The sequence below is a fragment of the Pelodiscus sinensis genome, chromosome 2 (assembly GCF_052426305.1).
Source record: "Pelodiscus sinensis isolate ZL-2025 chromosome 2, ASM5242630v1, whole genome shotgun sequence".
NCBI lineage: Eukaryota > Metazoa > Chordata > Testudines > Trionychidae > Pelodiscus > Pelodiscus sinensis.
In genome coordinates, this window is record NC_143053.1 from 210,421,188 (window position 1) to 210,445,722 (window position 24,535).

A 24,535-nucleotide genomic window follows, 5' to 3' on the forward strand; every position below is an offset into this window, starting at 1 on the left:
AAAACCCCTGAGTCTGGACACAGCCTCAGGGAATTAGCTTTTCACCTCAGGAGTGCCTCCTTTTGGCTGGTGTCTTCCCCACTGTTACCTATTTTTCCTCCACCTCTGCATTGGGACATAGGTCCCTCCCAGACCATGGCATCCTCCCCTTTGGGTACTGCCCTGCCACCTCACACTCTGGGGTCCACCTCCTCTGGTAATCACCAATACCCACCTTGCCTCAGTAACCCATTGCCAGTCTTCATCTAGCCCCTGCCTCAGGGAAGAATTGCAGTCTGAAATGACCAGTCATCATTGGCAAAGAGGTGTAGACCTACTCCCTTCTGCTATCCTGGCTATGTCCCTTAGGGTATGTCTACACTAGAAAGTTAGTTCGAACTAACGGACGTTAGTTCGAACTAACTTTCCTATGCGCTACACTAGCGCTCCGTTAGTTCGAACTTAATTCGAACTAACGGAGCGCTTAGTTCGAACTAGGTAAACCTCATTTTACGAGGACTAACGCCTAGTTCGAACTAGCTAGTTCGAACTAAGGGCTGTGTAGCCCTTTAGTTCGAACTAGTGGGAGGCTAAGGCTTCCCAGGTTTCCCTGGTGGCCACTCTGGCCAACACCAGGGAAACTCTATTGCCCCCTCCCGGCCCCGGAGCCCTTAAAGGGCCACGGGCTGGCTACTCACTTTGTGCCAGTTGCAAGGCTGCAAGCACCCGTGCCTGCACAGCCTGCACCTGCCACACTATGAGCCAGCCATCCGAGGGCTCCCAGCCCTCCACTGCTCCCCACGACCAGCCTGGCGGCTCCCGGGAGCCTGCCCGGGGGCGCAAAAGGCGGGCGCCCGCCTGGTCAAGTGCGGAGATCGTGGACCTCATCGAGGTTTGGGGGGAAGCCTCAAATGTCCACGATCTCCGCACTAGCCACCGGAACGCGGCCGTCTACGGACGCATGGCTGCCAGCCTGGCCGCCAGGGGCCACCAGCGCAGCCGGGAGCAGGTGCGCTGCAAGATTAAAGACTTGCGGCAGTCCTACTCCCGGGCCTGCCTGCCAGGGGCTGACCCGGAGGCCTGCCCCCACTTCCATGCCCTGGACCGCATCCTGGGGCCTCATGCCGTCCCTGCCCCCCGGGACGTGATTGACCCCGGGGCAGAGGGACCGCTCCTGGACACCGAGGAGGAGGAAGAGGGCTCTGAGAGCCAGGAGCCTGCTGCCAGCCTTCCCAGGACCCGGGACCCCCGAGGCACCCCACAGAGCCGCTCGCCTGCATCATCAGAGGCCGGGGAGGCGTCCACCTGTGAGTACCCTCGTGTTCCCCTTATGTGTACGGGGGGCTGGGGCGAGAGGGAGCCCCGGGACCGTGCGCCTGGGCCTTGCCCACTACGGAGCAGCAGCTGGGGATCCTGCAGGGGCCCTGGCCTTGCAGAGGGGAGCTGGGTTTCACACACCTGGGCCCCTGGGGTAATTGACTGCTGGTCTTCTTGCACCACAGCTGCAGCACCGGGGACTGCAGGGCGCACCACCCCGCCTGCAGCAGCCGCCCGCGCCCGGGCAAGCAGGACAGCCAGGAACCAGGAGGACTACCAGAGGCGGCATCTCCGGTTCCTGGACCGACAGCTCCGTCTCCAGGACCACTGGGTCCAGGAGGACCTCAGGCTGCGCCAGAGGAGTCTGGAGGCCCTGGAGGAGCAGGGCCGTGCCCTGCGAGGCCACCTCCAGAGCCTGCTAGACCGCTTCCCATTTCCTCCTCCCCCTGCTCCCCCTCTTGCTCCCCCTCTTGCTCCCCCTGCTCCCCCTCTTGCTCCCCCTCTTGCTCCCCCTGCTCCCCCTCTTGCTCCCCCTCTTGCTCCCCCTGCTCCCCCTCTTGCTCCCCCTCTTGCTCCCCCTGCTCCCCCTCCTGCTCCTCCTGCTTCCGCTCCTGCTTCCTCCACACCCCCTGTCCTCTCTGCCCCCCCCTCCACAACCATTCCCCACCGACGCCCCCGGACCCGCAGTGTGGCGAGACGGGAGAGGCACCCAGACTCCCACCCCTGAGCTTTCCTTTCCCTTCCTCCCTTCCCTCCCCTCCCCTTCCAGCTCCCTCGTCCCAGGTTTCCCCCTCCCTTCTCCCACCTTCATTCCTCCCTCCCCCACCCCAGTTCTGTGAAATAAACAGACGTTTTTGTTGGAAAAACAGGTGTCTTTATTTGACAGTAGGTAGGGAGGGGAAAGGGGAAGGGGGGGGTAGGGTGGAAGAAGGCCCCGGTGGGGCATGCAGGGAGAGGTCAGTCCTCCTCCTCCTCCACCTGGAAGCTCTCCCGCAGGGCTTCCCGGATCCGGATGGCCCCCCGCTGGGCTTCCCGGACGGCGGCGGTGCGGGGCTGACCGTAGTGTCCAGCCATGCGGTCAGCCTCAGCCATCCAGGCTGGCAAGAAAGCCTCCCCCTTCCGCTCACACAAATTGTGGAGCACACAACATGCCGCCACCACGGGAGGGATGTTGTGCTCGGCCAGGTCCAGACGGGTGAGGAGGCATCGAAAGCGGGCTTTCAGTCGCCCGAAGGCCCCCTCCACCACGATGCGGGCCCTGCTCAGCCTGTTATTGAAGGCCTGGCGGGAGGGATTGAGGTGTCCCGTGTAGGGCTTCATGAGCCAGGGCTGCAGTGGGTAGGCGGCATCCCCCACCAGGCAGACGGGCATGTCCACGTCCCCGACCCTGATGTGGCGGTCGGGGAAGAAGGTCCCGTCCTGCAGCCGCTGGCACACGGAGGAGTTCCGGTACACCCGGGCGTCGTGTGCTTTGCCGGACCAGCCCACATTTATGTCCGTCAACTGTCCCCGGTGGTCACATACGGCCTGCAGGATGACGGAGAAGTACCCCTTGCGGTTCACGTACCGGGACGCCTGGTGTTCCGGGGCACGGATGGGGATGTGCGTCCCGTCGATGGCCCCCCCGCAGTTGGGGAAGCCGAGGGCGCCGAATCCCCGGATGACGGCATCCGGGTTGGCGAGGCGGACCACCCTGCGGAGCAGCACCCGGTTGATGGCCTTGACCACCTGCGGAGAGAGACACAGCAAAGCGTCAATCAGTGGGGCGCCCGGGTGGCTGGGAGCGTGCGTGCCCTGGCAGTGCCCCGCGCCCCACTCCCGGAAGCAACCCCCCTGGCGGCGTGTAGTACGGCCGGGACAGCCCGACCCCTCCGGTGCGGGGCGCTTTCGCCTCCTCCCGCCCCCCCCTTTGTCCCTGGGGCGGCCCATCCCCTCCTCGCAGCCCCCCTCCCCCCCGGCTCGGTGGCCGACGAGCGCCGTACCTGCATGAGCACTGCTCCGACAGTGGATCTCCCCACGCCGAACTGGTTCCCGACGGATCGGTAGCTGTCCGGCGTGGAGAGCTTCCAGAGGGCGATGGCCACCCGCTTCTGGAGGGGGATGGCGGGCCTCATGCGAGTGTCCCTTCTTTGCAGGGCAGGGGCGAGCCACTCGCAGAGCTCCAGGAAGGTGTCCCTCCTCATCCTAAAGTTCTGGGTCCACTGTCGGTCGTCCCAGTGCTCCAGGACGATGCGGTCCCACCAGTCGCTGCTGGTGTCCAGACGCCAGATGCGGCGGGGCACGCCGGTGCCGGGGCACTGCCGCGGCTCCTCCACGGCCCCCAGGGCGGCCAGGCGGAGAGGCAGGGGGCTGACGTTCCCCAGGTGGTGCCAGGCAGCCTCGAGCCATTGCTGGCAGGCTTGCAGCAGCAAGTCCAGAACGTGCACCAGAAGGTGCAGGGCGAGCCGTGGCTCCATGTTGCCACCTGCGGCGGCCCCCCCGAAGGGAAGCACCGACACAGACGGGCACAGAGACCGACGCTTTGCTGTCCCTCGGCGAGGTTGGCAAGCAAGCAGGAAAAGCTGAGAACCGGCTGTCCAGGGGGGTCCCTTTAAGCACGAGCCTCAGATAGCCTCAGACAGCAGCCACACAAAGCAACTGCTGACCTGATGCCCTGCCAGAACCGGTTTCAGCTGCCCTTAAATGCCCCCTGCGTCCAATCAGTGTGGACGCGCTAGTTCGAACTAGCAAAACGCTAGTTCGAACTAGTTTTTAGTTCTAGATGCGCTAGTTCGAACTAGCTTAGTTCGAATTAACTAGCTAAGTTAGTTCGAACTAGCGCTGTAGTGTAGACGTACCCTTAGTACTTTCAGCCTTACTTCAAGCCCTGCAGCCTGGGAAGCTTGCCTGACCAGAACTCCTTCAGCTCCACCTGCCTTTCCCCAGCCTGCTCTAAATCAGGGAGTCTCTAGCTTCTCTGGTAGTTAGATCCCTCCTGCTCCACAAGTAGAGCAAGAGTATGTCTATCTCCACCCCTCCAGGAGCCTTTGTTTACACAGCCCTCAGCTGGGCCCTAACTGGCTCATGCCTGCCACAGCTGCTGGTTCCACTGCTCCACCACTCCAGTCCTCTCCCAGGGCTGGGTTTTAACCTTTAAAGTCCAGTGTCGGGCAGACATCCTGTCACACTCCCCTTGATTCTTCATATGTGGCTTTTCATCTTAGTTTATAATCTCTTCTGTGCAGGGACAATGTCTTCCTACATGAAGGGACAATACTAGCACATTGTAGGTGCTTTGGAAAAAACAACAATTTATTATTATAGTAATTACAGTACTGATAGGGGCAAGTCCTTCATTACAGAATTATAATGCTGGCATTTATATTTAGCTATAATGCCTCAATCATTCTGCATACAAACCTACAATTAACTAAATGGGCAGCTAGTTTTTAATTGGATATGGGACATAAAGTTATATTGACACAAAGCCAACATATAAGATATTTTGGGGCCTGCTAAAGCTTGGTAAAAAAGATGGGTAGGATGTGGCCAAAGCATGACTAGGGGATGGTCAAAGCATGCTGTGTTCCTTTGAACTCCAGCCAGTATAGCAGCTGAAAAGGTTTGTTACAAATTGGCCCAATTTAAAATAGTTTATGAAGCTTGATGTTGCCATAAAAATTTCAGTATTCAAAAGTATTATGAATGATCGAAACACAGTGTATGGATCCTTATGTGGGCTGGTTACATTTTCACAAGACTTAACTTGTGCTAGCCATAACATTTAGCCTTGGTAATTGAATATGTTAGCACTTTAATAATTCTGCCTGAAACTGCATAAGGAACTTTACAAGATTAAATGTGCTTTACCTAAAGGACTAAAATATACATTTACTTAAATAAACACACACATTTTCTCAATGATTTTGGTATATATATATATAGGCTTGCCAGATGCTTTCACCAAAAATCCTGAATGGGGGACCAGGAACCATTTTACATGTCTGGTATTTTATGGGGTTTTTTACTGGACAGGGGCCAGAAATAACGGACTGTCTGGGTGAAAACCAGACACCTGGCAACTCTCTATGGGTATGTCTACACTGAAAAGTTAATTGGAAATAACAGCCATTATTTTGAATTCACTTTAATAGTGTCTATACATGCAAACCGCTATTTCAAAATTAATTTGAAATAGCAGAGCACTTAATTCGAATTTGGTAAACCTCATTCTACGAGGAGTAACGCCAAATTCAAAATAGCTATTTCGAATTAAGTGCTGTGTAGACACTTAATTCAAAATAGGGATTCTCCAGCCTCTCCCAGGGAGCCCTGGTGGTCACTCTGTGCACAACCAGGAAAACTTACTCTCCTCTCCCCCACCCCCAGAGCCATTAAAGGGCTAGACCCTGGCCACAGTGCCTGTGCCAGCTCCAAGGCTGTCAGCCCAGAGCCAGCAGTGGCCACCCGGGCCCCGACCCAGTAGCCCCAAAACATGAGCCAGCAAGCCACTGGCAGCCAGCCCTCCACCGCTCCCCAGGGGCAGTCTGCCAGCTCCCAGGAGCCTGACAGGGGTGGAGAAGGTGGGCACATTCCTGGTCCAGGGTGGAAATCATGGACCTTATTCAGGTTTGTGGGAGAAGCTCCCAACGTCCATGATCTCCACACTAGACAGAGGAATGCAGCCGTCTATGACAGGGTAGCTGCCAGCCTGGCCACCAAAGGCCACATGCGAACCCAGGAGCACGTTTGCATTCAAATCAAGTTGGTGCGGTAGACCCTCAACCCTTGGCCCTGAGCTTCCCCTCCCCCTTCTTCCCCTTGCTTCCCTCTTCCAGCTCCCTCCTCCCCCTCCCACTCTCTCTCTTCCCCTCTCCCACCTCCTTTTCCCAGTCTCCCCAGAGATTCATCCCCCCCCCCCCCAGTTTTGTTCAATAAACCCAGTTTCTATTTTTGAACATATGTGTCTTTTGTTTGACATCAGGAAGCGGGGCTAGGAAGGGGTAAGTGGAAGGACATGAAGGAGGAATGGGGCAAGAGCCCCCGGTGGGGATGACCGGGGTGGCTCTGAGGGCTCTGCGGAGTGGACCTCCTGGATCCTGATAGCCCCACGATAGATCCCCTGGATGGCAGCCTGCAGCAAGTGCACCGGACTGATGACCCCACAAAACGCACCGATGTGTCCAGGGGCAGCTCCAGCTCCATGTGGCCGAGTGCTATGGTGTCCTGAGTGCGGTCACTCAGGGCACTGCAAGACAGGACTGCTTTTCTGTCCCTCATTGAGGTAGACAGCAAGCAGGGAACCCTGAGAACTGTCTGTCCAGGGTGGGGGTAGGGTCCCTTTAAGCATGGAGCTCAGTTAACCTCAGGCAGCAGCCCCACACACTAAGTCCTAACCTGATGCCCTGCCAGCACTGGTTCTGGCCAGCTTTAACTTCGGTTCAGGGTCCACTCAGTGTGGACGCTCTATTTCGAAATAGCAAAATGCTATTTCGAAATAGGTTTTGTGTGTAGATGCATTAATTCGAATTAGCTTAATTGAATTAACTATTTCGAATTAAGTTAACTCGAATTAACGCGGTAAAGTAGAGGTACCCTATATCTACACACCATTCTCTAAAGCAGGGGTTGGCAACCTATGACTCACAAGCCAAATATGGCTTACTAGGGAGCTAGATATGGCTCTTTTGGAGCCCCAACTCAGCACCACCCAGCTCCCCCAGCAGCAGAGAGTGGTACAGGCTTACGGTCCCCTGCAGGATTAGAATGCCAGTGCTGGCTTCCTGCAGGGCAGGGGGAGAAAGCCCCAAGTCTCCCTCCCATATCTGGCCTGCGTGGAATGTGCACTGCCCTTTCCTCCCTCTGGAGTGTGGGGAACCAGGAACCAAAAATGGCTCCATGCATGCTGCCATTTTCTTTCCTCTGGGACACACTTCCTGCAGGCTTCCTCTGTGAATCCTTCCTGGCGAATAGGAGCAGAGGGAGGCCATGTTACACTCTTTAGCATGAAAAGCAAGTAAGTAGCCCCCCCCCCCAACCCTCATGCCTAGACCCCGCACCTTGTCTCACTTACCCCTCCCCGACCAGACAGCCTGCCCCCAGCCCACTCCTGCACTCTCCCCCTGGCCAGACATGTTACTCCCAACCTGGTCCTGCACCCTACCTCCCACCCAGATCCTGCACCCCATCCCTATCCCATCACTGGCAGCCCTGTCCCGCACATTTAACCTCTCATTTTTGGCCCCACACAAGAGCTTAGGGGGGCTCACAAAATCCACTAACCCCAGAAGACTAAATATAGCCTGAGGCCTTGAACCTCAGTCCTCCCTACTGCTCCCCCCAGCATGGGGCTGGAGCACCAGGGGTGTGAGGTGTTTCAGTTGGGGGCCACATCAGTGAGGGGTTGGGGTTTTTTTTGCTTCCCACTTGTGTGGTCCCCTACCAATTTTTCTGTGGGTCAGTGGCCCCTGACCCAGAAAAAGTTCCCCACCCCTCACACTAATAAAGACAATGTGAAATCTTTTCTGTTGGACATAATATTTTACTTTATTTAAAAATGAAGCCTGGCCAGCAAGCCCCCAGTTGGGACCCCATCCCCCTCTGGCTGCCACATCTTAATACTCCTGCACCCCACCTCACCAATCCTGAGAGCATCATACATCTGAAGCCCTTGCCCTGAGCACATTATACACCCCAACCCAGACTTCTGCACCTCCACATCTCCAGCCCCCTGCCTTAAGATTGACAGAAGACAGCCTGAATGTGTGCATGAAGCTGAATTTGACCAATTATGATGTAAACTTCAAAGAAATGTGTGAAAAATGCAGCAGTCAGTGAGTACAATGCTTCATTTATGCTATTATTAAGAATGTCAATTATCAATAATATTAAGTTGTATATTTTCAGTCATGCAAATGGGCATTCTTATACGGCTCTTTGTTGACCACTTGTTCTGAATTTTGATGTAGTTTGAATCTTTGGTTTGAAAAGGTTGCCGACACCTGCTCTAAAGCAAGCATCATACATTTTATTATTTAAGACTTAGCCCTATGACTTATGTACCCAAGATCATATGTCTATTTACATTAAAATTCAACAGTTTAGTCATCTAGATTAAGCTACAGATGCAGGAATTTACTATGAACTGATTAACACTTCTAGATAAAATAAAAACACAATCTTCAGTTACATAAGCAAAATACATGACTATGTAGCACTTTAAAGACTGACAAGATGGTTTATTAGATGATGAGCTTTCGTGGGCCAGACCCACTTCCTCAGATCAAATAGTGGAAGAAAATAGTTACAACCATATATACCAAAGGATACAATTTTGTAACTATTTTCTTCCACTATTTGATCTGAGGAAGTGGGTCTGGCCCACGAAAGCTCATCACCTAATAAACCATCTTGTCAGTCTTTAAAGTGCTACATAGTCCTGTATTTTGCTTCAGCTACACCAGACTAACACGGCTACATTTCTATTACTATTCTTCAGTTACATAGGTTGTAAAATACTCAGGAGCCAATAACACTTATGCATCTTTTTATGCCTGCAGCTCTAGGGTGGATTTGGCAACATTTACTAATTAAATCTTTTACCCATGAACTAGTGAAAGATGGTGAAATCAAAGGTAAACTTTTAATTGTCTTGAGTAAGAGCAATTAATAGTGATATATCAAGGAAGATTCTAAATCAGTGGTAATTGGAATGACAGGCAGGACTTTGCTCCAACACTTCATTAAACTTCTATTTTTATGGGGATTTCTTCACTTCCACTGGAATGAACAAGTCAGTATGCATGACTTATTCTGCAATGAACTTTGATGAATTTCTCTAAGTACATTAAAATGAGTTGCATATTCTGTTAATCCAAAGAAACCCCCTATACATACTGTGATAAACCCTCTGATGCACATGTAAGAAGGCAGGATAATGGGCATGAAGGACAATCATATATATATATGTGTATATATATATATATAAATATATATTTTTGCTTGTTAGTAATAACTCTGAACTGCCTACAGCATTCATAGTGCCTCTTAAAAGTCAGGTATTGTATTGAATTTGAAATTCTCTTATGCTGAGCAGGGAAGGAAAAAAAATCAAACACTTTCTGAATTGGGCCCAAATATCCAAGGTTAATTTTCTGAGAAAGCTGCAGCAGCTAGATAAGGCCATCCCCTGCAAATTAGTTTTGCCTGCCTGGATTACAGCTAAATTTATGCAGCTTGCCTTATCCTTTCAGAAGCGCCTCTGAAGTGTCGTAATTAACTGGCACACATAAAGTGAGCAAATTTTCTGCTTGGTGGCAGCCATTTCTCATTTCATCTCAGTTCTAACCCAAATGGAAAGGTAGTTTCTTATTTTTACTGTTAAAAACCCTGCAATCCTCCAATACTTTAGCAGAAGTCTTTGAAAACAAACATAAAACAGCTTCAGAACAGAGTTTGGTTTTTAGAGGAGCAAGAGTACTGCCAAGGGAGCAGAATTACCATTTTGCATAAAATTAAAATTAAAAGTTTTTTTCCTGATTTTTATGGAGTTTCCAAAATACCAGTGTTCACCAGGAGCATTCTTTCTCTTTTTCCGTTTTTCTTCCAACCATCCATTCAAATTGTAGCCTAGAAAGCATACCAGTGCTATTTTTTTCTATTATGATGTATGTTTGCTTTTCTCCTGACATAAAATGGGGCATATTTCCTGTTTGTGTCTGAATATTGCCTTATTCCTGCGTGTTGTCTTTTCACATATCACTACAATATTTTTAGGATTTTCTTCTTTACATTTCTCTTCTTGGCTGATCAAAACATTTTGTTTTGTCATTTATATAATTAAACAAAAAGTTTAAAACATTTAAACTCCCCATACATAAGATTATCAAACATAATATAAGCTCTGGTGTAGATGGAGCCTTCAACATCTCTCATAAAACCAGGCCCTGTCATTGTCTTTTCTTTACACTTCTGAGCTTCTTTGTTTGTGATGGTCAACACTACAATGGTTCCTGTAACAGTTGGTGAATTTTGCTTTATTTTTAAATATATTATTCTTTGAATATTTGCTCCATTATTTGCCCACTGCTTATCAAATCATTTGGTCATGTATATCTCAAATAGTTTATTTGACAAATTCCATTACAATTTTGAAATGAAATATTTCACAAATATTTTTCATAACCAGTTTTTAGCCAATATACTAAAGCTATAAAGGCCTTGCAGATATCAGTGAGAACTTTTTTAGTCTTCGACATCCTGATGGATAATCATGTTTTCTTTGCTCTGGTATGCTACCTATAAAAGTGTGGAATGTTCTTGTTATTCTTCGATTTAGCAGATCAAATTTTTAGGCTCAATCTTAAACCTGCATTTTTTTCCTGGTTATTTATTTAGGGGTGGTTACAGACATGGTATACAACATTGTGTACTAAGTATACTATTGTGTACTAAGCTTCCTCCATTTCAACTACTCTAGATTGGTGGAAAATGTTTACACAGTATTTTTGCTTCCTGAAAATTGATATGAGAGCTCAGCTAGGAATTTTCTACAGTCTATTTTCATTCGGGAGTTTTCAGCTATGTCAAATACAAAAAGCTCTTACTCTGCCTGTAAGTACATCAACAAGTATGACACAGTGTGTTATGTGTCCAGGGCATACCCCGTACAGTAAATCTCCCAACAATTGAATAACAGCAGCAGGACTTTGCTCTCAGTTACACTGGATTAAATCCCGAGTAACTCTATTGACTTCAGTGGAATTGCTCAAGACTGACAGTTGTGCAATGACTGATCAGAATGTGGCCCTTGGTATTTACTTGTAATTCTAAACATCTTCTTACAACTGACAGTCATTTCATTGCTCTATGTCAGTGGGTCTGTAAATACAAAAGATGAGAGTATTACACAAGCTCTCAGTGTTTTTATTTGTTAAATCTCAAAGTGACAAAATTGCATGTTGTCAAATGTTTTTTTCTTTTTCTCATGACATACTAAAATATCCTGGTAATTGAAACTGTCACCAGGGCTGCACTATAAAGAAAGTTGGAGTGTAAAAAGAAGGTAAGTTAGACATTTATACCATATGCAATCTGAAATCTTTCTTCAGAAGCTGGGTGCATCTGCACATACCTGGGTTTCAGTAGAATCAGAGACCTAATGGGTGAAAAGCCTTCTGAATAGAAGTCGAGATATTCATAAGACTTTAACAAGGATTAATTGGTCTTTAACCAGGAAGCACACCAGAAAACAATAGGAATTAATTTTGAGGTATTTTAGGATTTGAAACAATTAGCCTGAGGAACCTAAACAAAGGAACTCAGGAAGGATTGAGGTCACCAGTACCTGTCTTCATCACACACTCTTGACCTCTCAGTAAATTGATTATGGGCAGGAGCTTACATGCCATGGCTATGCTACAGGATTCTTTATTCAAGTGAATGAACATTTCTGGCCAAATTATTCTTGCTGGAATCAATTAAACATATTCATCTAATTTACAGTGGCACAGTTTTTTACAGTGCTAAAGTTATGTTCAAGTTCTGTTTACCTGGTGTCTGTAATGTGGTCATACTGGTTCATTCATTGACAAAGACAGATACAGTAGCAGGCCTGAGTATCAGTCTATGACATAAATGTTTAAATAAAGAAATCTTAATGATTAACAATTGAAGATGGCAGGGATTGCATATTGGTTTGTGTTGATTAAAGTGAGATTACTGGCAGAGTAAAGTATTACTTGTTGTTGACAGATAGAGGCACTCTGGAAATATAGCCAAACATATTTAAGTACAGATTGAACGTCTCTAATCTGGCACTCTCTGGTCTGGCAACATCTGTGGTCAAGCATGATTTTAGTTTGCCAGATGTCCAGTTATCATGGGTGTGGGCAAGTTTCCTTTGGTCCCATAAAGTTTGTTTACAGCCACTAGTCCTGACTCTCAAGCTATGTCTTTACTACACGCTTATTTCAAAATAACTCAAGTTATTTTGAAATAACAGTGTGTGCATTTACACAGCAAGGCCATTATTTTGAAATAATTTTGAAATAACTATTCTTCCACTATTTGATCTGAGGAAGTGGGTCTGGCCCACGAAAGGTCATCATCTAGTAAACCATCTTGTTAGTCTTTAAAGTGCTACATTGTTCTGCATTTTGCTTCAGCTACCCCAGACTAACACGGCTACATTTCTATCACTATTCTCTTTAATTAGTCTTTTGAACTGAGATGAGAAGATAATAGATTTTTGGTTCAGGCAGGGGCTGAACCAGACATATTTTTTCAGTTTTTCTCACTGAAATGAAAGAACCAACCAACCAACCAACTAAACAAACAAACAAAACCCCCAACCAAAACAAAAAACCCCTTACACTTTGGGCCAAACAATTTTTTTTCAGATGTTGATTCCAAATGGCATTTTTAAACAAAACATTTTGACATTCCTGAAATTTTTGTTTTCATTTTTTTCAGCCCAAACTATTTGACAAATTTACTGAGTTTCCTAGTCATTTGGTACCCTGAAAAATGCATTTTCAGCAGTTTATTATTTTCCCCCAACTCAGCTTTTACTTTTCTGCAGCAGAATGTATAGATAGATCTGTGAATAAAGAGAAGAATTCATTGTTGGGTGACAACAAATTTAGTCGACGGAGCCATGTAGATTAGGCTGATCGGCAGAGGGAAATTAAGCCACGATTTAAATAATCGTGGCTTCATTTAAATTTAAATGGCTGCCCCGCTCTGCCGATCAGCTGTTTGTCGGCAGATCGGGGCAGTCTGGACGCCCCCCTGCCGACATGAAAGCCCTTTATCGATCTCCCCGGTAAACCTCATCCTACGAGGCATAATGGGAGGTCGATAAAGAGCTTTCAGGTTGGCGCGGGAGTATCCAGACTAGCACACTGAGCTGACAAACAGCTGCTCAACTGTTTGTCGGTTCAGCACAGCAGCCATTTAAATTTAAATGAAGCTGCGATTATTTAAATCGCGGCTTCATTTCCCTCTGCCGATCAGCCTAATCGACATGGCTCCATTGATGGAGCCATGTAGTTTAGACACACCTAGAATGACTACATTGATAATGGAGTTCTCATTAGTGAGTAGTCCTGTAGCACCTTAGAGACAAACAAACATACATATATATAGTATAATAAGCTTTTGTGGGCAAAACTCACTTCCTAAGATGAATGGAGAAAAAGAGTGTGAGCCCTCTATTGCCAAAGTCATGAATATTGTTTGTCTCTGCATTGAGAGGTCACTCTGGAAACAGTGCCTTCCCTCATGTTTGCTCAACAGTCAGATTTATTAAGATGATGTTGATGCTTTTTGCAAGGGTGGGGGACAAGTGGCTCAAATGTAGCTGTGAAATCTAATACATCAATAAACCACTCCAGAAGGTGGATAAATGTTACATCACCAAAAAGCCCCCAGCCAATCAATCAGAACATCTGTGCCTACAGCTGGATTGCTCCTGGTTAAAAGAAATTAGCAAATCTTGATGTATAGAACAATGTGCAGTCTGTGATTTCATAGTGCCTTTTATTTTTTATTGTCACGGCTTATAAATAAAATCAAGTCAATTCTGGAAAACCTTTTATACTATTATTCCCTAAGGAGCCTTGCATTATCTGTGGATTTTATAGAAATTCATTATATCAATTCAGGGTTCAGTATCCCACAGCTCTAATGACAATAACTCTTTAGTAGGAATTTAACTGAAGGCTTTTGAATGCCAGTTTATTCATAGCCATAATTCTCCTTCTAATTCTGCATCATATTTTAAAGACTCCCCTCATGAGGTTCTATAAAACTGCAGGGCTAGTCTATGGTTAAAAGCCATCAACATGGTTATTAGTTCTGTATATATTCAACATGTTTTATATAAACACTGCTTCTTGAGCTGATGTGTTTCTTTTCTCAGATGTGTGAGAACTATGTGCGAGACTTAATTAGCATTAACCTGAAGAGCTCTTGCATTTCATTTCATGCTGCTCAGCTCAAATACCAAGCACCATTGGGTGCTCTTATACATATAAAAAAATCTTTAATTGCTTCATAATCTATAACAGTCTTTTAAAGATAGCAGTGAAGAAATTGCTGATATTTGTCAAGTTTTTCAATGAGTGATGGGGGGAAAAAAGTATCCCAGCAACCCAGTTGCTTACATTTAATTCAAATTAAACCTTAAATGAATAACTGATACATGTATAAAACTAATGAATAAAAATCCTGTTTACCAATTAGTTAAATCCAATTAAAGCTTAAGCTGATAATTGTATAAACCTCTGAAGTGGAAAAGAAAAAAGTGCTCATAGGCGAAGTCTATAGAATATGTTGAAAAATACATTTATTGGAAAAATGCTACTGCATAGCACGGAGGTGATTAGAGACTGTGAGCCAAATTCAGCTCTGGTTTAATTCTCTTGAACTCAGTGTTTATACAACAAGTATAATTTTTAGCCCATTGTAGTGAGCATGTTTGCCAACTTCAGAAACCCACAAAGCTGAGGGGAGAATTGGCATGCAGCTTTCCACGGAGGCTCATCCTTTGATAGACTAACAGTCATTTGGCTGGAGATCGTGGTATTTCCAGAAAATAAAAACCCATGCTAGCTAGTCAGCGTCTACAGTACTTGCATGTTATTTCCACTACTCTCCTTCTAGAAACATCAAGCTGGCATCCATAAATTGAGTAATTTGAAGGTAGAAAGAAACCATTATCTATATGTAACTACATGTCCTTGACTGACCCTTTCTCTGTCCCAGACCCCCATGTTTGCCACAAGAATTGAACTTGTTTGTTTTTTCATTAGGCATAAGATCCAGGCAAATATTAGATTACTGGTGAAACAAAAGTTATAATGGATGCAGTGAAGGTGCAGATGCAATGACCCGTTATGCATGCTGGAGTATAATTATTGTAAGTCACTGATTTCTGGGCTGGCTTGGAAAGCCCTTGTAAAAGTTAACTCACAGAAACAGGTCATGATGCCATAGCTCTACCCCATCAGCTATCATTTATTCAACTATAAAATAGGCACTGTGCTGACTTTCTCTATAATGCTAAGTGCTTTAACAATCAAAACTTGTCGGTAGAAATATTACAACGGCAGGAACAATCCCCTCTCCCCCCGCAAGAAACAAATGAGGAAATAACTTCCCCTGTGATGATTTTGAGATAATTGAGGTTAAAATGTAATATATGTTGTTGCATTCATGCTCCAGACACAGCACTTTCCTTTTTATTCAACTAAAGTAATAAATCTACTTTTGTAAACTATTTCCTATGGGTAAGTGTTGCTACCCCTTAGCAGAGCTCTCGCTGCCACGGCTTTGTTTGTGATGTGAAATTATGTTATTTTATTCAAACAATTATTTTATGCTGGTAAAAAATACTTGGGTTCATGAAAATGGAACATCATCCTAGTTATGTCACTAGCTTTTTTTTTGAGATTCTTGGGCGCAAAAGCTGTTGCGCAAAAGGACTTTTGCCCGAATGGGAGCAGCATAGTATTTCTGCAAGAAACACTGATTTCTTACATGAGATCGTCAGTGTTCTTGCGGAAATTCAAGCGGCCAGTGTAGACAGCTGGCAAGTTTTTCCACAAAAGCAGGGGAAAAAAAGGCTTTTGCGGAAAAACTTGCCAGTCTAGACACAGCCCGGATGTGCCTGGATGAAGTGTCATTGCATGGTGAGCAGGGGTGTGACTCTGCAGCCTTATATAGCCTGCTGTGCACTGACTGTTCATGTAGACCCTGCTGTGGCACAGTAAAGGTTCCATAATACATTTTGACCTACTGCTCTTCCAAACTTTAGTGCACAGTAGCTGGGTCCACATGAGGAGCTCATTTGTAGCAGAGAAGTTCTGCAGCGATCCCTCAGGTCATTCTTTAGTTTCAATTTTATCCCACATTTCCTCGTGTAATTTGTTTTCTAAAAGTATTCAGATCCTCCCTACTCAAAGAACACAAAACAGGGAAAGAAACCAACCAACTTAGGCTTCTAATAAGCAAAACCTCTAATGTTGCTGAAACTTCAAGTTTGTAATAACTGAATGATATCAAAATTGTTTGTCTGATCTATTATCCATGAAATGATGCTGACTGTCATTAATGTCATTTTCATCCTTTAATTCTAGACTGATTAAATTTTGTATCAGCTATTCCATTGTTTTGCCTGGGATCAATGTCCAGTTATCATCTCTGTAATTACATGAGCCATCTTGCTTACCATTTGTAAATAGTGGCACAACTTTGGCTTCCTTGAAGTCCATTGGAATTTTCCCAGTTTACTAAGTGTGACAGGCCTAAGCCAGCAGCCTGCCACACTCCAGTGAAATAAAGGTATATAGGGCACTGGATAAGTGGTGTTCTCTTCCCACAGTAAATTACTTGATCTTGCTGCAGGAAGGCAGGAAAACACCTGGGGCTAACTAACTAGATTGCTCCCTCAGGCAAACCACTCAACACCTGCAGCCAATTACATCCAGTGGAGTTGCTTTAAAAGGCCTCCCTAGGTAAGAAGAGAGGGAAGACAAAGAGTGACAGACCGGAAGGAGACCAGAGGAACAAGAAGAATCTGTGTCTGAGCTGAGAGCTGGTTAACAGGTACCAGAGTGAGACATTTTGGAGCGGTTGTTTGGGGAAGTGGCCCATGGAAAAAGCTCTCAATTCGGAAGGGAAAACAACCTTGATTGCTGCTGCAACTTTAGGGGTTCTGGGCTGGAACCTGGAGTAGTGGACAGGACCGGGTACTCCCCCAAACCTTCCCCCAGGCCAAGAAAGATCCTGTCCCAAGAAGGGAGACTAGGACTATCTGGGGGTTTTTACCCCAAAACCATGGACTAGCCTGTGATGAGTATGGCTCACAAAGCTGTGTACTCTGCCTCCTGTGAAGAGAAAGGGGTTGTGTATAGGACCACAGCAAGTCTCTGAGGCTAATATTATCCGCTAGTAGCATGAGATCCATGGGGCACAGCCAGAACTTTGCCACATAAGATTTATTAAAAAGTAATATTCATAGTCAAGGGAGCTCCATAGCCAACACTTAAAACTATTAATTGCAAATTATCCATCCCCATTTCTCAGATGAATAATTTCAATAGCACTTTGTAGCTATAGAACAAGCCTTTCAGACCTGGTAAAATTTGTCTCTGGAAGTAGGGTCTGAGTGAGCTCTCCTCTGACATCTAATGGTGAGCTGTGGAAAAAGACTACACACACACACACACACACACACACACACAAAATTTACATAAATGCATCTCATTTGCTTAAGTGTGTGGGCAGAAGGAACTACTCTTGCAAAATGGTCAAGCTTTGGCTGGTGTTGGGATACAATTCCATTAACCCTGCATGACTGTAAAAGACAGTGGAACTGGACTTATCCCCTTGTCAGTGGATTGTCTTCAACTGAACCTCACTTGCTAACCAGGAGGAAGGGATGCTAAGTGCCAGTGAAGGTGAAATGTGTGGATAGCTGTTTATACCTCGTGATGTAGATGCTCTTTAAAGAGTATATGTCTGTAGTGTAGACCAGCCTTTAGATGCCTTTTGACACCTTCCCCCATACTGTTTAAAAACAGAGCTGGTTAGACTCAATAGGATTTTGTTAAGGGATCACTAAACCTGAAATCACTAATAAATAGATTTAGTTGTTCAGTATTAGGCCTCATGTGACTGCCCAACCTGCAGTGAGCTTCCCTGCTAGCCCCTGCAATCACAGAGCTGGGTTAAGTGGTGGAACCTCAGCATGTGACAGTAAAGTGAATTGCCATGCTGGCAGTCTGAACAGGGGAAGAAGCAGTGCTAGGATCAATGGCCAGCAGTGCCATTGTAAATGATGGTACGTGTGAGTCATTTACAAAGGCTGCACCAGCGCTTAATGGCTTCCATCACAAGTGGCAATGAACTTGCATGAACTCTGGGTTGCTGCTGACCAAAGACTGCAGCTGTGAGTTGGGTGCATTGGAGGGAGAGGGCAGTGGCAAGTTACGGGAACATTTGCTTGACTTCCATATCACAGGTTGGGAAACGATGGCAAAAGACACTGCCCACTGCAGTCAGGGGTGGATGTTTGCACATGATTTTGAGTTGTGGTGTTTCTCGAACTTTGAGATCAGCTGCTGGTGCCTCTGAAGCCTGAAGATGATCTGAAGAAGTGGATCTGCCCCACGAAAGCTCATCACCAAATAAACCATCTTGTTGTTCTTTAAAGTGCTACATGACTGCTTTTTTTAGTTTTATCACGATCAGACTAACATGGCCACCTCTTTATTACTCTCCACATTAATGCTAGGTTCCTTTTCCCTTCTCTAGGGAGCTTGAACTGATTCAGCTCTGCATAGCTAAGAGGAACCTGTAGATATTGAACCTGGTCCTTGTTGCTGCCAACTGCAGCTGGCAGAAAGGTAACATCTATAATGATGGTTTCACAGAGTGCTTAGAAAGAAAAAAGCTTATTTTCACAAACAGTTGTTGTTGTTATTCACCTCTGAGATCCTTGTCGTATTTCTCTGTATGATCAAAAATCTGTCTGGAAGCAGGACAAAGGAGTCTATATAGTTACAGAAACTAAGATAATCATACAGTACAGGATGAGTATGACCTTCCATTCCTCAGGCCTGTAATCACCAAGCAAAAAAAGCAGCTATTATAACTCAGATCCTGTACTTGGAGAAAGGTACATCATTCTCCATGAAGGGCAGAGTGTGGCCTGCTCGAATAGGGCTTGTTCTGGAAAAGTGGCATGCAAATCAATTCCTATTTTTTTAAAGGCATTACTGTTTTTGCTTTTTTTATTTTTATTTTTAAAATCTCTCTTGAATATTATTTTCCCCCTTTATCTCTGGCCCTTCTTGTCAGTAGAATCCACATGACAGGAGTTTTGGCTCCAATTAGTTTAAATGAGCAGTAAAACTTCCCTGACTGCTTTCAGAACAACTATAGTTCAGGATGGGAAGACAGGGAAAAACAGCATTTCCACTAGGCTATGTCTAAACAGCAGGCTTCTTTCAGAAGAGGCTTTTCCGGAAGAGATCTTCAGAAAAAACTTCTTCCAAAAGAGAGCGTCCACACTGCCAAAGCACATCTCTTTTTGAAAGATAGTGTCCACACTGAATGGACGTTATCTTGCATTTAAACTGTGATTACTATGGATGGAGTGGCCACTAGGGCACCTGTGCTTTGTTCCTCTTTCCTCTTCTTCCGAAAGAACTCCCTCTTCCTTGTCCACACACGCCTCTTTCTGAAAGAGCTCTTTTCCTTTTCTAAAGAAAAGAGGATTATCAATGCTGGAAAAACCCCTCTGTTCTTTTGAAAGAAAATCGAAAACACAGTTGCAGTGTGGATGTAATTGAAGTTTTCAGTGAAAAATGGCAGTTAAAAAAAAAAAACCCTCTGTAGTGTAGACATACCCCTAGGGATGTAGCAACTCTTCTACATTTCCCACCTCCATCTCCTTAGCCCCTACTTGAAAAGTAGTCTAGGGAGAGATTTTTTGAAAGAAACAAAGGGCATTATGATCCGGGTGTCAACTATCATTTGAAAATCTTTTCCCTAGTGCATTTGGGGCTTCTTCTAAGGTACGTCTACACAGCAACATTATTTTGAAATAACTAGCATTATTTTGAAATAATTTAGTCTGTCTACACAGCAGGCAGTTATTTTGAAATAATGTCGAAATACTGTCAAGCTGGAAGACTTCGTGCTCCGACTCCTGTAACCCTCATTGTACGAGGAGTAAGAGAATTCAGAGGAAGAGGCTCTATTTCAGAATAAGTGCTGTGTAGATGCTCCCAATTTTGCAATAAGCTACGCAAGCCCTGCTGTGTAGATGCACCCTCACACCCGCTGACATCAGCGAGAGTTCTTTTATTGATTGTGGTGGGAGCTGGATCAGGTCCTCTGTGTTAGCTAAATCCTGACTGGACCAACATAGGTACAAGCTAACAATGATCCCTTGAAAAAAAGAACTAGCTTTAAAAAAACAGTGTTGTCTGTGATTAAAAAGAAACACAAAAGAAAACAGAGAAGCGGATGCTATTGAATCTGTGCAGTTAGAGGTTGTAAACTTTGATCACTGTTGCTCCAACAGTCAGGTCAGGATATAAAATCATACTTAGTGTGTTGCTGCACATAATGAGATAAATAGGGAGTTTTTAGTTAGCCATTCAGAGCAGACATTCCCTCTGACCTCCTGCTCCTGCAAGTGGCAGGAATAGTTTTTTGATGCAATCTCATATTGATTGAACTGCCACATACTAACTGATGGCCAATGCTTAAAGGATACTGTTTTAAGAAAGCTTGCAATCTTGCTTCACAAGTTCATGTCACATTCTTAGACCAGATACACCATAAGGAGAAAAGAATGAAGGGATGCAGGAATTAAAATAGTCAGTTAGAAACATCACTCTCTTCCTGAGCTCAAAGTGAAACATGTGGGTTTGGATGTTGATATAGGCTTTTGTTTTTTCTGAATGGGGAGGGCACTGACTACATAGTAGGACAAAGAGACATTCCTTGCAAATTGATTTACATCTAATCTGTGCTGTTTGCCGTGCATGTTGGACAGATGCCAGTTCTTATCTCTGACTATTGATGTTACATCCTAAGGACCAAAGTTTTAAACTAGCCTAGAATAGTTTAATACTGAACGCAGAAGTTATCTCTCGAATATTCTCCAAAGTGGTCGTGAAGTTGGGAGCAGGATGAAATATCATGTGGAATGGGGAGAAAAGATTATGCCAAAATATTTAAGGCCCAATCTGACATCTACTACATCAATGGAAACCCTTTCAATGATGTTGGTAACTGGATCAGGTTCTGACTGGGGGTTATATACACAAATATCTCCTACCTCTGTTTTCCCCTTAAAAGGACAGCAAAGTACAAGGCCAAATTCATACCTTTCACAGTCTAGCTTTTAATGGAAATCCATTAAAATGTGACTAGATTAGGAATCAGAGATACTAAGAGACATGTTCAAGGTCAACATTTCAGAAGTGGAATTTTACCGGAGGATGAGTTCATAAGAAATAAAATGTAATTTCAATTCCATTGTGATTTAATAGAGAGATCTGCAGTAATTCTCTAAAAGTGTTTAAATTTTCTAGACATCTTTTATTAGTTCAAAGATTTTAATTTCTGAAACATAAAGAGCTTTGTATGTGCCAAAAATCTCAGTGCAGTTGTAGAGCTATGAAAGTAGAATACACATCACATTGTTAAAGAGAAACAATCTATCCCATTATTTACTATTAGAATTGGTGAAATGCTAAAAGAAAAATCCCCAAGTAGTGAATAAATTACAGATTTTGGTTCACTATGATTGACAGGATGATAGTATTTGTTCTTAAGTGTTTGGAAAACCTGATAAAAATGTTTATGAATTCCCAACATGTTGTTCACTGCAAAATGCATCCTTCATTATCTTCCCACTTAAAATGTTTCAGTCTTCCAATCAGAGAGCAGGAAAAGTCTCATGTAGCAGTTAATCAATCACACGGCACAGTAAGTAACCAGTCAAAGCAGAGTTCATGGAACAACCACTAAATGTTATTGACCAAAACTACTTTATTTGGTGAATATTTATGAATGATGAATACACTGAAAGAAAATCAGTTTGTAGTTGTTATGCTAACCAAGAAGGGACCAGCCTTTACCCTCTAGTCTGTGCAGCACACACAAACCCCTGTACTCACAAGCAACAGCTTGCAACGTACCTAGCTAAACTGGTAGCTAGTAGATTGAAGTAGGGGTTCCAATGAGGCTATAAGTAAAAATGCAGTGAGATAAAATCACTGTGTTTTTCCAGACTGCATAGTGGGGTAGTTCAATGGGAAATTTAAAAAATGAATATGCAAATTAAAAAAGTGTATCTGGTTCAGAATGTTTCAAGTTTAGCTCATTGGAAGTGTAGGTAGCTGCATTACAATATTGATTTCTCCCAGATCCTTCCTCCGCCTCTTCCCTGTGACTGTCTGTCACACTAACTTGTTGTCTTGTTTTAAGTCTTGGGGGTGGGTGGGTGTGTGTGTGTGTGTGTGTGTGTGTCCCCCTCTAAGGACTCCTGTAATGTTTAGTGGGGCTCTATATGGTCCCAATTGTGTGTCTACACCTAGTAAAATGTAGGACTGGGCTCTTATCATAAACATAATATTCTGAGTAACCTAGTTAACCCCTGGATGTCACTTTACTATATTTACAGTCTCCAGCTATAGATTCTGGCACTGCAGTTGAAGAGGTAGAACTCAGTTCTGAAAATTTTCTCTTCAGTGCCTGTTGTATCAGTCAAGATGGCAGCTGCTACATTTCCCTGTAAAATGAAGAAAGCTAATTTTCTGGTCGCATTTCCTGGTGTAGGCAGCTTTGAACACAATGGTGTGGTTCTTCCGAATGATACTGGGGTCAGGAGGCCATAAGAATGAGGAGTCCATACCCCCTGTGTAATGTGGTACTGTGCTCCATTGATGCTTCACCTGCTCTACAATTAACATTACTCTGAAGACACACTAGTGAAGGATCAAGATTATAGACAGAGGATGCAGGAGTGTGATGATCCATCAGCCATCTCCTAACCTCCCTCATTACAGCACAGCAACAGTGGAGAGTTTTGCAAGGTGGAGGGTGAGTCACTTGACTAATGAAACAAACAGACTTAGCATAGGGCCAAGGATTTGGCTTCAATGATAGAGGCATGGCAGACCTTGTTGATGAGCCTACATGGAACTGCACAGGTGGATTTGGCATGAATAAATTGGTTGTTCACTACACGGTGCAGGTTGAACCTCTCTAGTCTGGTACCCTCTGGACCTGACCATTGCTGAATCCGAAAATTTGTCAAACCACAGGAGGTCAATATTGTGTAACAGCATGACCAATACTTCCATTGCTTACTGGGCTCTTAAAAGACATTGAGGGGTAAATCAGAGCTAAATAACAACACAGAGCCAGGACTGGTGGCTGTAAACAAACTTTATGGGTTCACAGGAAACTTGGCCACACCCATAATAAGTGGACATCCAGCTACCTATAATCATTCCAGACCATGGACATTACTGGACCAGAGAATGACGGACTAGAGAAGTTCAACCTGTAAAAGTCTTGTGCTTTGTTAGGATTACCTATTTTTATATGACACTGTCTAAGGGCTGCATCTAAAAGATGCCTATTGCACTCAATGAAAATTCTCCATCCACTTAAATTCCAGATTTGGGCACAAAGTTTTGACAGAACCATCTGGTGTGTCACAACTCTCAAGAAAAGATGAGCATTAATTTTTGGAAAAAAATCCACCAAATGAGAACTTTTAGAATCCACTTTCATCTATTACCACAAAAGAAAGTGAAAGAGGAAAGGCACAAAATAGATTCACAAATTGAAAAGGAGACCATACAATGTCACTCATGTCTCAGCTGCAGTGCAAGGAAGTTTAGAATTAGCTTCATTCCATAACACTAAAATGGCATTTGTCACTGTTAAATGTGACAATCAACTGTTTTGCTCTTCTGCCTTTTTGAACTGAGTTCATTTGATAGTACACACCAGTGAATCAATTATTTTACAGCTCCATAATATATTTCCTTTTTATATTACATTACTGGCAGTGGAAAAGAAAGGGGAAAGCTACTTCATAAATCAGCCTGGCTAAAGGACAGTTAGAGTGCCACCTTATCACGTGCACTGATCATACCCTTGAACCAGAGGCAGAACAGAAAATGTGCTGTGCATTAAAAATAAAATAAATAAATAAAAGGAGATTACATAGAATTCACTTTTGTCCCACAATTCCTGCCACCCCTTTGCATTCTGGCTTAGACTCCCAGTGCCTGATGGAACACAGGCAGTGTAGAGGATGGTTCTGGCTACATGTTGTCGGTGTCCCATAATGCACTCATCTTCTCCCTCCCCCCTGCTTGAAAACAACAGCAATCTTTTCGTGCTTCCCTCCCCCCACCTCGTTTATCTGTGCAGATGTCATAGCAGGGCAAACATGGTTCCCACTTAGCAGCAAAGTGCTATGGCAATAATAGCAAACATCTCACACCTTATTCTGAGGTATGTACAGATTCTAGCCAGGGCTCACCTGAATGAGGAATAATGTGAGGCCATGAACAGAGTTTTATGAAGCACTTGAGAGGAGAAATTGGCAGATGCAGGTGGCAGTCAATGCTCTTGACGCAGTGGAACGCCAGTTCTGGTCCTGTGAGACATGCAGGCTGTGTCTACACTGGCCACTTATTCCAGAAAATCAGCCGCT

At 44.8% G+C, this 24,535-nt stretch overlaps 1 long non-coding RNA gene across 1 annotated transcript; it reads left to right on the forward strand.

The window, feature by feature from the left end:
- The first annotated feature begins 16,808 nt into the window (after positions 1–16,808).
- On the forward strand, positions 16,809–23,082 carry LOC142826839 (uncharacterized). Its single transcript, XR_012901100.2, has 3 exons — positions 16,809–16,884; positions 18,595–18,686; positions 22,484–23,082. It is a non-coding gene; the product is annotated as an uncharacterized LOC142826839 (long non-coding RNA).
- Positions 23,083–24,535: the final 1,453 nt, after the last annotated feature.